The sequence below is a fragment of the Asparagus officinalis genome, chromosome 4 (assembly GCF_001876935.1).
Source record: "Asparagus officinalis chromosome 4, Aspof.V1, whole genome shotgun sequence".
In the NCBI taxonomy this organism is placed as follows: Eukaryota; Viridiplantae; Streptophyta; class Magnoliopsida; order Asparagales; family Asparagaceae; genus Asparagus; species Asparagus officinalis.
The window spans coordinates 115,785,506-115,801,211 of NC_033797.1; the positions used below are offsets into that span (position 1 = coordinate 115,785,506).

At 39.7% G+C, this 15,706-nt stretch overlaps 2 long non-coding RNA genes across 2 annotated transcripts; both read right to left on the bottom strand.

Moving 5' to 3' along the window:
* Nucleotides 707-3,999, bottom strand: LOC109838010. The gene is made up of 3 exons (XR_002246541.1): nt 3,683-3,999; nt 3,449-3,600; nt 707-840 (listed from the first exon to the last, which is right to left on the bottom strand). It is a non-coding gene; the product is annotated as an uncharacterized LOC109838010 (long non-coding RNA).
* On the bottom strand, nt 5,237-6,057 carry LOC109838009. Its single transcript, XR_002246540.1, has 2 exons — nt 5,759-6,057; nt 5,237-5,491 (listed from the first exon to the last, which is right to left on the bottom strand). It is a non-coding gene; the product is annotated as an uncharacterized LOC109838009 (long non-coding RNA).

Sequence of the window (15,706 nt, forward strand, 5' to 3'; positions counted from 1 at the left end):
TGATGAGCTGCTAGTTGGAGCTCACACGGAGGATGCTATTCTAATGTTCTCAGTTGACTTCTTAAAGCCTCTTTAGGTGCAAATTGCATGTCAACATGAAAATGAGGATGCTATTCTAATGCTCACCTTTGAATTTCGGAGTAATTCTATAGGAACCCCCTTTGAATTTCAATTAACACAACCCAAATAATAATGTAGGAATTTTCTTTGACAAGGAGTGTCATAGATTAAAACAAATTGTAATAGAGAAGCTTCTAGAGGTCCAGGTAGACAGAATTACATATTAAACAGCATCATCAATTTCACTGTCGCCTGTGTTCGAGATGATACGGTTATGTACGTTTACATTAACCCCCATTAATGTAATGATTACTGATTAATGTAAATTAGCCAATTCAGAACTCCTATTCTAATCATAACGCAGCTGTACCCTCGTCTTCACCTTTGTCTTTTGCCAAGCAAAAGCGACCCTATACTATTTCTTCAAGGGTCTGTTGGACCATCCTCCACCTCACCCAAATGCATCTCGACCCATGTACACACTTAATGGCTACTCCAAGCGTGAAGCTTTAGCAAGCAAGATTTTATTCTCACAGTATTTTTTCATATAAATACCCTCCAAACTTACATCAACACAAACTACTTTAATGGAGATTTCAACGAAGGCCCCTTTGCTATTAGTGTTGTTCTTTGTGGTGTTGGCCCTGTCCAGCGCACAGGAGCCCAGCCTGGCTCCTTCTCCGCCTATGGTGAGCGGGGCGTCGGGGATCGTTCCGAGTGATGTTGCTTTTGTTTTGATCGCTGCGGTGTCTTTCTTTGCTCTTTTTGCTCATTGAGGACCTGGTAGATTGGACCAAGTATTGTGAGGTATGTTGAATATCTACAACACATGTTCATAATTCTTATAGTTCTTTGCTGACTTTGGTGCCTTCTACTGCAAGTTTCTTGAGTTCCTGTTTCTGGTGATGTGTTTGTAGTGTTGGGAGGCCACCTTTTGGGATATAAGCTTTATTAGCTATTGCTAAATTCTAAGCATGCACTTCTAAGTTCTAAGTGAGAGGTTGTTTCTTTTTTGTTATTTTCCCCCCCTTCTTGTTTTCCTCTAATTCCCAGAAATCTTCAGCGTTTAGAACACTGCAGTTAATTAGGGGGTTCAATTTTTGGTGCAGGAGCTATGGTTGAGTTTTCTACTTTTTTCTAAAAGAGTAATGTTCTATATAAGTTCTGAAAAATATGTGTCTCAGGGAGTAAACCAAGTTCTTTTCTCTGTCATAGGAATTATTAACTAGTTAAGTATCCTCACATGCATAAGAACAATCGATTATTTAGTTAAAGTATCCTCACGTGCATATATAAGACCAATCGATTATTTAGTGCACTTAAGACATTTAGGCGTATTTAAACATACTATTGGTAGTTGTGGTTCATAGATTGAGTACATCATTTTGATGCTAATACTATGCAGTTGCTTAGTCAGTTTCCAACTATTAGTAGAATGGTAGAGGATACTCTTTTGCATTCAGATGTTTTCTTTCCATATTTTGGCTTTGACTAAGCAAGTTCTTGCTCCTTTTAGGTTGGGGATCAAAACCACTGGTTGCCAACACTAATGAATACATTTTTTTTTCATGTCAATTTGTTTTTACTATGTGCAAAATGTTTTTTAAAACTATTTTACTTAGGCATGCTCCTGACGTTCCTAAGTAGAAACCTTCATCTGCAGGGACCGGCCTGATATTTATTCCTCAGTCATACATTATTTGCTAATTGTCAACTTCTATTGGTAAATAGGAGTTTTATTCTATTTATTAACCGCTGATTGCTTTGCTGTTATCTTAGCTTAAATCTTTGCGTCTTTTGCAGTGCCATTAGATTTCATTGTGCGAGAAATCAGAAAGATCTCCATTAAATCTTAACTCTATAGATACGCCTAGTGCAGTGTTCAACAGTGCATGTCATGCATTTATGATGTACACAAAACTGGAAGATTCATACTTAAATCAATTTAACTTGTGAATGCATTATGAGGGCGACTGATAATTTAAGACTATTGCAACAAATTTTGTAGAAAGGGTCGTAACATCATTATAATTCTGCACTTATTGATATTTGATTTTATATTTCTTTTAACTTCTTTTAGAGCATACTCATGCTAGTTGGATGGAGGGTCAGGCCTAGCTAGTGCTTGGAGTTATTATTAAGAGTTAGTTTAGATGACTGGTTTTTGAAAAAATTAAATTTTGATTTTGTAAGCCTACTAAATTGGGTTTGTGATTCAGATGAATTCTTTTCATAGTGCGAAAGCCCTTTCATGAGAAGGAAAAGTGGGTACATGATTGTTTATCCAAACTACTGTAAAACTTTGTGTGTTCCTTAGTTGGTTGCGTTTGTGATATTTATATTGCTGTATATCATCTATTGCTTTTATTTGCTATATTTTGCTGCATATTCTGTGCTAAGATGAAAAAGATAGCAATCCTATCCACTTAGCTCTAGCCTTGCATCGTAGATCTATCATCTCTATCATACATAAGAGTGATTTTAACCCCTATGTCAAGGAACCAAAACAAAAAAGTCCAACACCTATTTAATGAGGTATTGGTACAGGAGGATCTTCTATTCTAGTAAGGAGACTCAATTTGCACCACCTTGTAGAGTCCTATTATAATTAAGGAGTATAAGTCCTATTTATATTTGTAGTAAAAGTACTATTGTAATAAGGAGTATAAGTTATATTATAACTTGAAGTACTGTATCATATTAGAACTAGGAGCATGACTCCTTTTTGTATTAGGAGTACAAGTCCTATTGTAATTAGAGTACCGAGTCCTTTATAACTAGGAGTATTGAGTCCTTTTTGTTGTAGGAGTATAGGCCCTATTGTCATTAGGAGTATTGAGTCCTATTTAGCTTGAAATATTGAGTTCTATTATGAATTAAAGTCTATAGCATCTGAATTACATAGAGTCCTATCTTGATTAGGAGTATATAATTACAAATTTAGAAGGAGTCCTACTTGATTAGTAGTTGTAGACCTATTCTTATTGGGTGTTGTTTAAATAGAAATTCTGCAAGAGAATTTTATTTAAATAGCAAGTCCTATACATATAGTGATTTTAATTAGAGTGTTATTTAGATTTGAGATCTCTATTTAAAAGATGATTCTAGTTTGTAAATCAATTTAGTTGAGAAGCAATATAATAAAATCTTAGGAGTAGATCATTGCTTTCTCTGCCACAAAAGTCTATCTTTGTATTTTTATTTTTGCAGTTGTAATTCTCTTCTATCTCCCTTTTGCTCTAGTCTATACATTGGGTTGATCAATTGGTATTAGAGCAAATAAGATCCTACTGGAAGGTTTTACTGTGCATGGTCGCAACTCGACAAAGATCATATGACATTGGAGCTAGATCAAATAAAGAGCTCAAGTTACAATAGTAAAAAATACCTCAACAAATGGCAGAAGACGATATTGCATCACGGATGGCTAGGATGGAGATACGCATGGATTCTTTAATGACTGTGACGGAAATGCGTTGTTTTAGGTTTCTTCGAACCCCTCTTCTTCTAAACCAAACACAAAAGATTCTACAAGAGATGCTAGATCGGCAAAATTAAACAAAGCAGTAGTTTTAGATGATGAATATAATATAGGAAAAGAAGAGAAAGGAATGGCTTATACCAGTTTTGGTTGTATGACTGTACAACCTTTCAAAGCAAAGGCAAAGCTCGATACTTTTATATTCTATGAAGAAGATGACCCTGACATTGCATTTCCACCACTTGAAATTCTGATCTGGTGTGGCTTTGCTCTTCTAAAATGGAGGACTATTGATCGAGAGGAGGATTTTCCATTCCAACAAGGTTGAGCTCCTGCTAGTTTGTTCTTTTAAAAAGGGAGAGTATTGATCCTGGCGGATCTTCTATTCTAGCAAGGAGACTGAATTTGCAGAACCTTGTAGCGTCCTATAATTAGGAGTGTGAGTCTTGTTATAACTGGGCATGGGACCTATTTGTATTAGAAATATGAGGTCTATTGTAATAAGGAGTATGAGTTCTATTATAACTAGGAGTACAAGTGCTATTGTCATTTAGAGGAGTGTGAGTTCTATTATAATTAGGAGTATTGAGTCCTATTTGTATTAGGAGTACAAGTCCTATTGTAATTAGAAGCATGAGTCCTATTACAACGTGGAGTATTGAGTCCTATGATGATTAGAAGTCTGTATGATCTGAATTACACAGTCTATCTTGATCAGGAGTTTGTAACTACAAATTTGGAAGGAGTCCTAATTGATCAGGAGTTGCCGTCCTATTCACGTTGAGTGTTGTTTAAAATATAAATTTTACGAGAGAACTATATTTAAATAGCAAGTCCTATTCATATAGTAGCTCTTATTAGAGTGCTATTGAGACTCGAGATCTCTATTTAGGGGCTGTTTGGTTCGTTTTTTAACTCGGTGGAAAAGTTTTACACCGCTCCCACATCAGATTTTTCGTGGCCACGTAGGATATAAGCTTTCCGTCGATTTTTTTTCCCATCTTTGGTTCGCTAGGGTTGAAGAAAGAAAACTCGGTGAAAATCGTCCCCACATCAGATTTTTTTCTCTTCCCCAATTCCTTCCTCAACCTCGTGAAATCGACGAAAACTACAGCCACGTCGGCTTTTTGCCATATAAACAAAAGTTCTCTTTTTTTCCATGCAAACCAAACATAAGAAAAATAAATACATTGGTTTTTCACCATTTTTTTTTGTGCGAACCAAAGCGAAACAATCTATTTCTTGGAAAAGTTTAGAAAACTCAAAACTTGTGTTTTTGTACATAGAAATGCATTTTCCTATATCTAGGAAATGAACCAAACAGCCCCTTAAAAGAGATGAATTGTATTATGTAAATCAAGTTAGTTGAGAAGCAAAATAAGAAACTTAGGACTAGAACATTGCTCGCTACACTAAAAGTCTATCTTTATTTTTTATTTTTTTGCAAAGATAATTTTCTTCTATCCTCTCTTTGTTCCATCCGATACGCCAAGTGGATCAGCTAATAATATACTTGCGTGAATGAGAGCATTCGGGATAAACAAGCCATTTGATGCAACCTCGTGAGTTGAATCCAGCCAATTATTAATAAGCAACCTCTGTTTTTTAAATAGCTCCAAACTTCCTTGAGCACTAGAGGAAAAGAGGCTCACGAGCCTCCATAGACGCTAAGCTTTGTACAAAGAACAATTGGGATTTTCTTTCGATTGTAGCCTTCTTATAGCTTCATCTAGTGCCCCATTTTCTCTTTTACCCTTCACATTAACAAGAGAGAAAACAAGTGAACTTTCACATCTGCAGTATTTAAATATTATTACGTGTTAAAAGCTAGCGATTGCAGTCCAAGCTGACGAGGTCTTGGGCCTTCAATTCGTTCACTGCATAATTCCAGAATACTATCAAAGCAATCACCATAAAAGTACTGGCCTAGCTCTTCACGGGACAAATTTCCTGATGAAGTTCTTTCAAGAGTTAAAAAAAATAACACACACACATACAGGCACACACAACAGGACATGAGCGTTAATGGATTGATGATAAATTTACTAGAACCTATTATTATAAGGCTTATTCATTTTAGCCACAAAACGAATGCTAGACTTCGATAATCTACTGCTTATCAAAACGAGATTCCTTACAAACAGTGTCTTCTCAAAACAAAGTTTTTAATCATAGAAAATGAATAACAATGAATTTCAATAGCACGCTCAATATTACCTCTTCATAGTTTGCGTGTACTGGAACCAACCTTAGATATCTTCAGTAACGGGAGCGTTTGGTTGGGTGTAGTAGGACCTGGTTATACAAATCCAGTTATATCCATTTGTTAACTGAAAACGCATCGCAGATCCAACTGCACCCGACCGAACGCTCCTTGAGAAGGTGTCGATGGGATGTAATGTAGAGGAAGTTAACCCAAAGGGGTGACCTGAGAACACAAATGAAGCTTCAAGCAACTGAAAATGTATTCGTGTTCTCAGTTGGCACTCCTCTGGGTATTACTCTCTGTTTGATTGTTTATTGGGTAGGTTTAGTAATGTGGTTCTGTTTCTTTAGACAGCTCTTGCTTTTGTAAAAGGGATGTTTTTTTGGTGTCATGTGGGCTCATCAAGTTGTCATAGTGTTGACATACTGGCGACAAAAGAAAATGTGATGACATCTCCCAAGTGAGGGGAAAAAAGATAGATATCAAGGGAAGTGAATAGATACTGATAGGGTTTTATTTGCTAAATGATGCCCCTTTTTTTAGGACGAATTTTTAAAATAGATCTTTTTATAAATTTATTTTTCAAAATTGATCCTTTTGAAATTTAATTACCATTTTCGACCTAGTTTTAGCCAAGCGTGGTTAATTAGGCAATAAACTTCACAGGATTTTAAATCCCGTTTCGAACTTCTGCAGCTTCATTAGCGTGGTTAATCAGACACTAAACTTCACGAGATTTTAAATCCTATGAAATTTTCAAACTTTATTTGTCATTTTCAACCTAGTTGCAGCTAGATGGCTAAAACTGAGTCGAAAATGACAATTAAATCTCAAATGGATTGTTTTTTTTAAAATAAATTACTAATAGGGTCTATTTTGAAAATTTAGCATTTTTTCTAAATGTGGGAGATTTGAGGGTATATATGAAAAACAACACTTAATTAGGATTTAATGTTGACATTAGTGATTCATTGGGAAAGATAAAGCTTAAACGCCGGAGTAGGGCTGCGCAAACGGTCGGTCGATTCGGTTTTTATCAAATTTTGAACAATCGAACCAAGCCACCTATTATTCAAAACCGAACCGAACTGTTGCAAATCGGTTAGGTGCGGTTCGGTTCGGTTTGTTCGGTTCTAATCAAGATGCATTCTAAATTTGAAGAATAGGTTTGTGACAAACATCAAACTTCATGAGGATTACTTTATATGTTTATGAATACAAGGCTTTAAATCTTGTTCAGTGCTCTCCAGAATACAACTGAAGTTATAGTCGTAATTTAATGTGCAAAACACAATTGCAGTCGCTATTAACAAACTCTACATAGATATTTACCATATCGACATGCTATATTCAGTCAATGCTCGATATAAGATCTTTAGATTTAACCATTTATCATTTAGTACATCCAGTCTACCATCTACAATTCGACACAGTTGCTTTACCAAAATATTCGGATCGATTCCTTCGAAGGTCCTGACAATGACATATCACCTAACACAAATTCAAATTACTCATACTCGATACAAGGAGAAACAAAGAACTGCAGCAGATCAGATGATCACCACAAACAAACCGATTTTATTTTTTGCTTTCCCCTATTAGTGGACTTTGTTGTCTGTGATTAGCATCACTTGCAAGGAAACAACCTTGAACAATTTGACTTGAAGGGAAATTGTAAGGACCATGAATTTTCGATACTAGTTAAAATAAATTTTTATGGTATTTTAAAATATTAATTATTATTTTTAAAAGAGTATTTGTATTTTTTTGATTTTCTATATTTTTCTATGATTTAAAAAATCTGATTATATAATTATTTAAATGATTTTGATATTTATAAATTTATTTTGAGTAGTAAAATTTTTGGAAATTAATCTGTTATGTTATCGGTACTATTATGTATTATTCTATATAATACGTTGTATTATTGTACTATTACGTATTATTTCGTGTATTATGTTGTATTATTAATTACATACTATTTGTATAAATTATTGAATTATTTCAATTATTACGTATCAGCTGTCGTATTAGCACAACTGGTACGTTTTATTGTATAGATGATTATCCTATAATTATTTGATTTTAAATTTAAGTAGAAATATATTTTATTTATTAATTATTCTTGTTTAATTATACAATATGGGTATATTTCGATTATTTCGTATCAACTGTTGTATTAACAACATGTATGTTTTTATTTGTAGATAATTATTCTGTAATTAGTTTAATTTTTAAATACCTATGATTATTTATTTTAATTATTTTTTGTTTTAAAAATGCCTAATTTCTTTTATATATAATTATATATATATAATATATATATATATATATATATATATATATATATATATATATATAATATATATAATATATATATATATAATATATATATATTATATTATATATATGTATGTATGTATGTGGTGTGTGTGTGTGTTTTATGGTTTCTCTCTCTTTCCTCTCTTCTACACGAAACGCCGCCCCTCTCTTGTTTTCACCCTGATCCGCCTGCAGCCGCCGCCACACCATCAACGTCGTCATCCACCGCCCCGCGCTTGACCACCGGCCGCCCGCCCACACCGCACCACCCCGCCAGCCACCCGCGACCCAGCCTCGTCGCCTCAGCCCGACCAGCCCCCTTCCCCACCTTCGCCGCCCCTGAACCACCAATCCTCCCACCTCCGGATCTTCTCCACCGCCTTCCTCCTCCAGCCGCACCACCCAACTCCTCTCCCCTCAGCCTCTCCTTTTCCTCCACCAACCCCTCAGCAGCGAAACCAGCCACCGCCGCTCGCCGCTCCGCCCAGCGCCAACCAAGCCGTTCGTCGACCTCGACCTCTCTCCTCGTGGCCACCGCGTCCGCACCCCCCGCCTTTACCTCCACTCTGTCACCATCCGCCTCCGTCGCCGTCAATCCCCTCCGAGCCCACTTCAACCAAATCCATATCACTCACCCAACCCCTGCTCGCCGTGCCCAGCCTGCGCCAGGTTGCCGCGACCTCGCCGGTGCCCGCCTCTCGCTATCCTCCTCGTCGTTGCGTCATCCTCGCTGACCCCCTACCCGCTCCTCGACGCCGGTCCTCACGGCTACTCCCTTGCCAAGCCTCGAAACACTACAGCAGCGAGCCGCCCGTGACCCGTGCCAGATCCGCAGCCCACGCTCGCCTACGACCTGCACCGCCTCTACGCTCCCTCACCGCCACGCTCGTCCACCGCATCCGATCCGACCCGTGCCGTCAAGCGTCGGCTCGTTCGACGAAACCTGAGGCAAGATCCCGATACTCTCTTGACTTTTCATTCAATTCTTAGATCCGCTCTGAATTAATTAGTTGCTTGCAAGATCCCGTTACTCAGCTTGTCGTTCTTTACATTTTCAGATCTATTATGAGTTGTCTGTATATATTAGTTTGTAATATAATTACCTGTGTGGATTGTTTGATGAAGAATATTAAAATATATTATAGTAATATGATAAATAGCATTTTCAGAATAATTATAAGGAATTAAAAGAATTTGGTTCGGCAAAAGAATCATTTTTAGATAATTATAATATTTTAAAAGAATTTATTTTGAAAAATGAATTAGTTTAGATTAATTGTTAAGCGAAATAATTTAAAATGAATTAATTTAGAAAAAGATTATTTTATGAATTATGTAGACGTTGTTTATGATTTATAATTCTTAATTTTCTTCGTTATTTGATATGTTATGATATTATTGCACATGATTAGTTGCATTGATTGTTTATTGTTGTGATTGAGAATTGTTAGGAGTTCATGACTATAGTGACCTGTATGACACAGTTAGGATCTAGGACCTCGTGTGTGGTTGACCTGGAATTACGAGAATTGGGGTGAGAAGTCTTGGTCCATGTGAGCGGTTGTGATTGTTGATGTATATTCTAGGCTCGCGCCGGTGAAGTTTGTGTAGTCACCGGGGTGGGTCTGAGGAGTTGAGATATTTGTGATTATGGTTGTATTCCGGGTTCACGCCGGTAAAGTTTGTGTAGTCATCGGGGTGGGTCTGAGGAGATGAGATATTGTGATTGTTGATGCATATTCTGGGCTCACGCCGATGAAGTTTGTGTAGTCACCGGGGTAGGTCTGAGGAGATGAGATATTGTGATTGTTGATGCATATTCCGGGCTCGCGCCGGTGAAGTTTGTGTAGTCACCGGGGTGGGTCTGAGGAGCTGAGATATTGTGATTTTGGTTGCTTTCTAGGCTCGCGCCAGCGCCTTGTGTCGGCCTGGGGTGGGTCTGAGGTGCGGTGATATCGAGATTATTGATTATTTTCCAGGCTCGCGCCAGTGCCTTGTGTCGGCCTGGGGTGGGTCTGAGGAGCAGTGATATTGAGATTGTTGATTATTTGAGATGAGTGATGGGATAGTTAGTTACATGACCTCGATTCTTGGCTAAGTATGATTCTTGTGAGATATAGGCCGGTTGTACTTCTTTTCACACATAGATCGGGATTAATATTTAATTATCTATAATTTGAGACATATGATATATACATTAGGGTTTCCTTGTTTGGATTATTTCGCTCGACGTACTACGTCTCGAGTTGTAGATTTTTAAGTATTAATTCCATCTAGTGTATTCCCCTGTTACTTGGATGATTATTCTGATCGTTAGCTGCATGATCTCGTTACTCGTTTGATTTATGGATTCTTATGATTATCATGTTTTAGTAGTGAATTTGCATGTTGATTTTGTTGGATTTCCAGATGCACGTTCTTTTGTCAATTCTGTTATCGTATCGTTTTTCGTTTTGGTTTTTGTTGTTCTATTTGTTTCGTGGGGTCTTGCCGTGTGCCATACACACTGACGTACACCTGTTTTCTCTGGTGTACGTCAGACTTAGAGGAAGAACATGTTCAGCTGGGAGATCGTCAGGAGCCGGAAGATTCTCAGCAGGAGTGCCTTGTAGATGGAGCAGAAGAACAAGTTGAAGTTTAGTTATTCCTTTCAGTTTATTTTCGTAGCATTTCCTTTTCCGCCTGGTCATTGTATTTTATACTCTCCAGTATTTCCTTCAGATAGTTTTTGTATAAGGGCACGTTTGACCTGTATTATTATGTCTCGGATGTTATCCCATTTGTGATATATATTATTTTATTCTGCGTTGTTCATTATATTCTTGCTATATGTGATCGGGGACCTGTGACTTCGCATTGTATTTATTTCTAGATGCTTAGCGTATTGGATTGAGAACAAAAGAAAAAAAATGGTAGTGTATATTTTTTCTCAATCTAATACGTCGCGGGCTTGTTCACTTTCCGATTCCCCTGGTATTTTAGGAAGCGGGGCGTGACAGGTTTTTAGTGGTGACCCATGAAGGTCACGGTTCCGATCACGGTCCCAAGTCCTCACTAGTAAGAATATAGTGAACAATTTAGATGCATATCATATTTCATCCATGAGATTATTCTTGAGTCCTTATCCTATCTTCTTGATAGATTTCGTTTCGTCCCTATCTTATCACTTTTGACTCTGGAACTTCCCACTATTTCTTGTTTCGTAACATTCCACTATTTCTTGTCTCCTTTGCTTATGGATATCATTCCATATCTGTCATTGGGTTCTTTCTTATTTTAATTCCGAGGACGGAATTTGTTTTAAGGGGGGTAGAATGTAAGCACTATGAATTTTCGATACTAATTAAAATAATTTTTTTGGTATTTTAAAATATTAATTATTATTTTTAAAAGAGTATTTGTATTTTTCTTGATTTTCTATAATTTTTTATGATTTAAAAATCTGATTATATAATTATTTAAATGATTTTGATATTTATAAATTTATTTTGAGCAGTAAAAATTTTGGAAATTAATCTGTTATGTTATCGGTACTATTGTAGGCTGTCTAAAAATCACAAAAGATAGCTGATCCCCATCAAAACACCGATGATGGAAGTTACAATCTGACGACTTCCAGCTGGCTACAATTTGAAGACTGTCTTCACGTAGATCGCTAAAGGTTCAATAATCTGACGACCTTCACGGACAACTGATGGACAGCTCTAATCCAAGCAGCGCTTCATAATCATCATCGGGAGGTTAGCAATCTGACGACTGCTCACATATCAGAGTAGCTAAATGCAAAGATGTAACAAAATGAGATCTTTGCCAACGCTTCAGACAGCAAAGAGACTACAATCGACGGTCTCTTGCAAAAAACTGCGGAAGTCCTCCCCGCGACACTACGGGCAAGCATCAGACGACAGCACGCATTGCCGTGTTCATAAGCGCACGAACCAGGGCAAACAAGCTTCAAAAGCTGCGCTCATAACGCAGCTGGCATCTGCTGCAAACGTCAGTTCGGCATGAGCTGCAACGCAGCTCAGACGCACTGCCCATCCTGGCTGCAAACGCAGGCTTCTAGCTACCAAACGGCAGCTCAACGGCAGTCCAAGCGCTGCCAAACGCAAGCTGCCATCTGCCTGCTACAACGCAGCTGCATCTGCTGCTTACAGCTCAAGCGCAGCACGCGCTGCCATTCTGCTTAACGCCGCTTTCAAGCGCGCCAAGACGCAAGGTTCAATAAGGACGCTGCGTCCGAGCTTGCCAATCGCTGGGTCCCGAGCTTCGAATCGTGCGTGCCAGAGCTTGCCACACTGGCCGTTTTGAATAGTCAGAATTCACGCCAGACACGCGGATTTTGCGTTGTGACTCGTTCAAACAGAGCCGCTGAACAGTTTCCAAACCGTGTTCTCATGATCTGAGGGGATCACAACTCCACCCAAGGAGTGATTTAAAGGGGTGGTTACAGTCCGCATTAGCCCCCACTTAGAGCGAATTAAGGGGTGTTACAGCCCTATAATCCCCTAAATAATCAAGAAATCAACTTAGTTGATGATCCTTCTTTTGGGCCAAAAAAGAAGAGATTTCGGGCTGGTCTTTTGGATCCTTCCTCCATTTAACCGAGAAGAGAAGAGATCTTTTTGGGCTTGTCTAACCTAATTACGGTTTGAATGATCAAAACAAACTCATTCAGAGTTCTAAAACGTTGCCAGCACAAGTTCTCTACAACGTCAAGATCGTGAGGAGAAGACCACATTCCAGTGAAGCAGACTCGGATCGTCAACGAGAAGCATACTCGAACGCGAGCTATGAGGGAGCATCTCATCGTACATGAGAAGAACCCAAGATTAAACAAGGGGGAATCCAGAATCATTCTCTCTCTTTGTACCAGGATTCAGAATATGTAATCGCAGAGTTGAGAGATTGTAATATTCTTTTTTTCTGAAGCAGTTAGAGAGAATAAAATTCAAATACGTTCTTTCCTTGTTTTTCTTATTACAAATTTTCCACCAAACAAAGATGGCGGTACTGTCTGCTGGGAAGAGCTTCTGTGACGAAGATAGTGGTGGCGCAATTCGATGTTCATCTCACTGGAACGAACCCCCTCGAAAACTCTCATGGTAAGAGTTTTGATCAGCAAGTTGAGGAGGCTATCTCCTCCGGTCCCTTAGCACGCAAGGCTAATAATGCGCAAGATCCACATAAGTCCTCCAAAGAGACTAACAAGGCTCTATAGCTGTGCTTCAATTGCCACGAACCGCTAAGGAAGACTGTCGGCACGCGCCCTCCTCCGAATGGAGTGGGCTACAGCTTCGGGCAACTCGTCCACCGAGGTTGAAGGCTGTCGCTGCAAAGCCTTAAAGCAGGCTTTAAGAGAAGTAGCTCATGACGAGATAAGACTCCCTACGACGAGCACATCTTGTGATGCGCGATCTTCAAGGTCACACGAGCTTCGTGTTTGTGAGGCCTAAACGCGACCCCTATGCCCTGTGTTCTGTTTCAGAATCAATCTGCGCGTCTATGAGCCATGAACATAGGCTCTGTGTGAAGATAGACTAACGCAACCTCAGGCGGCCGATTCACAAAATGAACGCAACCACCTCAGGGGTGCGCTTCCACAGCAAAATAATACGCATACTACTCAAATCTGGGCGTTTCAGCAAGCAACACCTGGAAGCTCAGGCCATGGCGTTCGGTGACGAAATTCAAAATGTCGCATGCATTCAGATAATCGCATCTCCACAGATCCATGTTCTCACCAAGAGCCTCAGTCTTGTCCAATCATAGGCTGTGGGGTTCCGATTCAAAGCAGCGATCAGTGAGTAACTCCGCCGAAATCTTTACAACAGATTTTGAAAGAGAGTTCAATATTGAGAGAAAGAATGCGATGCAACAAGTCATTCGTTCATTCCGAATGTGAACGGACTGATTCCTCGGTCCTCTCGGGATGTCACTACTGCTCATACGGCCTCAACTGTTGGTTGTTCAACGCAATTTACGAACCGTTGCCTTTGCCAACGAACGACGACGTTCTCACATGAGAATCTCCAGAGACTCGAGTATCACTGGGGTCACTATCAACTGTGATGCGGTAGGAGCGAATAAGTCCTAGGCTCCTAATTCCAATGATCCTGAGAAAGTCGTTCGCATGAGCACGTCAGACGTAAGATCGTAACGAGTTTGAAAGGATCTACGGACGCCTCGGGACGGCTGAACAGAGGCCATTCCCCCTGTCAGTACTATTCGGAGGTTAGGCCAGAGGAACCAATTCCGATGATGAACATTTCAGCCAGTTGGCCAGAGTCCTTCAATTCATCAAACGCTCTTTTGGTTGAACATGAAGAGCTCCGATGATGACGCAGAAAGCCATGAAGATCTCGCGAAGAGCTTGATGAGCAGGAGCCATTGCTCAAATCTCAGCAAGAGGCCATCATGAACTCATGGCCCTCGTTGACTCAAATGTCAGCAAACAAGGCCAAATCTCAGAAGACAGATTCGCACCTAGGCAAGAATCCTTCTCCGGAGAGGATAAAACGATGAATCTTCTCATACCGCGACTCACACAGCAAAGGGAAGGGAAAAGTGGGTTGATGACACGGCTTCTGAAAGAGCCCGGCCCCTGGAATCGTTCCTCTGATGAAGTGAAGAGAGAACGGAGAACGAGCAGCAATCTCAGTCTGCAAAATGCGAGAATTGGAAGCCCGCCTCAATGCCATTGCTGAACAAAGCGAGCTCCAAATGATGAGGGGAGTTAACAGGCCGCTTATTCCTGCCCGAAATGGGATGCGACCTTATCCTCCCAAAAATTCGAAGCTCGCGACGCTAGCAAACGCTTTGACGGCACGGGATCACACGGAACCAAGATATCTATGCATTTCAATGTCACATCGACTGGGAAATGAATATCAAAATGACGCCATAACTGGCTTCGATTATTCATTGGACCCTCAAGGGAGTTGCCTTTGAAATGGCTTCAGGATAACTTCCTTTGTGGATCGTATCGCAAAAGTGGACAGATAATGGAACAAGAACTTGCTTCCGTTCAAGATTCTCGAAGAGGATACGGAAGTCTCCATCCCATACCCTCTAGCCCTAAGGCATAGAAGAGGGAGTCTGTCAAGCCTTCGTCAAAGGTTCGAACCATGGCTTCGCGCGGTGTCGCAGGTAATGACACAGTCTACTTTAGTAGTAGACTTGTCGGCATCAACTTGGCAGACAGACCGTCGCCTAGCCCGAATGCGGAGTTTGCAGATGCCGTATCTGGGAGACAATAAATCTCTCAAGAGCGAGACAGGCTCAAAAGATCTTGCCATGGCATCAACAAGCTGATAAGAGCAGTAGGCATGGATCAACGACTGAGCAAATCGACCAAGCCGCAACCTTCAATGAGCAATCGGAGCCAAGTTCAGCTCTTCAGTCGAACCGGAAGATGCTACGGCCACTGAAGCTAAATCCCTCTCTGTCAGTGGGATGGGGCAGGTCCAGACAACTATCACGTTATACAGTTACCTCTGATAGGTCAAATCTCGGTTAGACAGTGGCTCATTAGGCGAATGTGGCCAATGTCCTACGCTGTCCTTTCCCTCCTGGCACTTGTTCAAAGACTGGGGTTGGTTTATTTTGTAGTTCATTCGAATTATGAGGCAATAAAT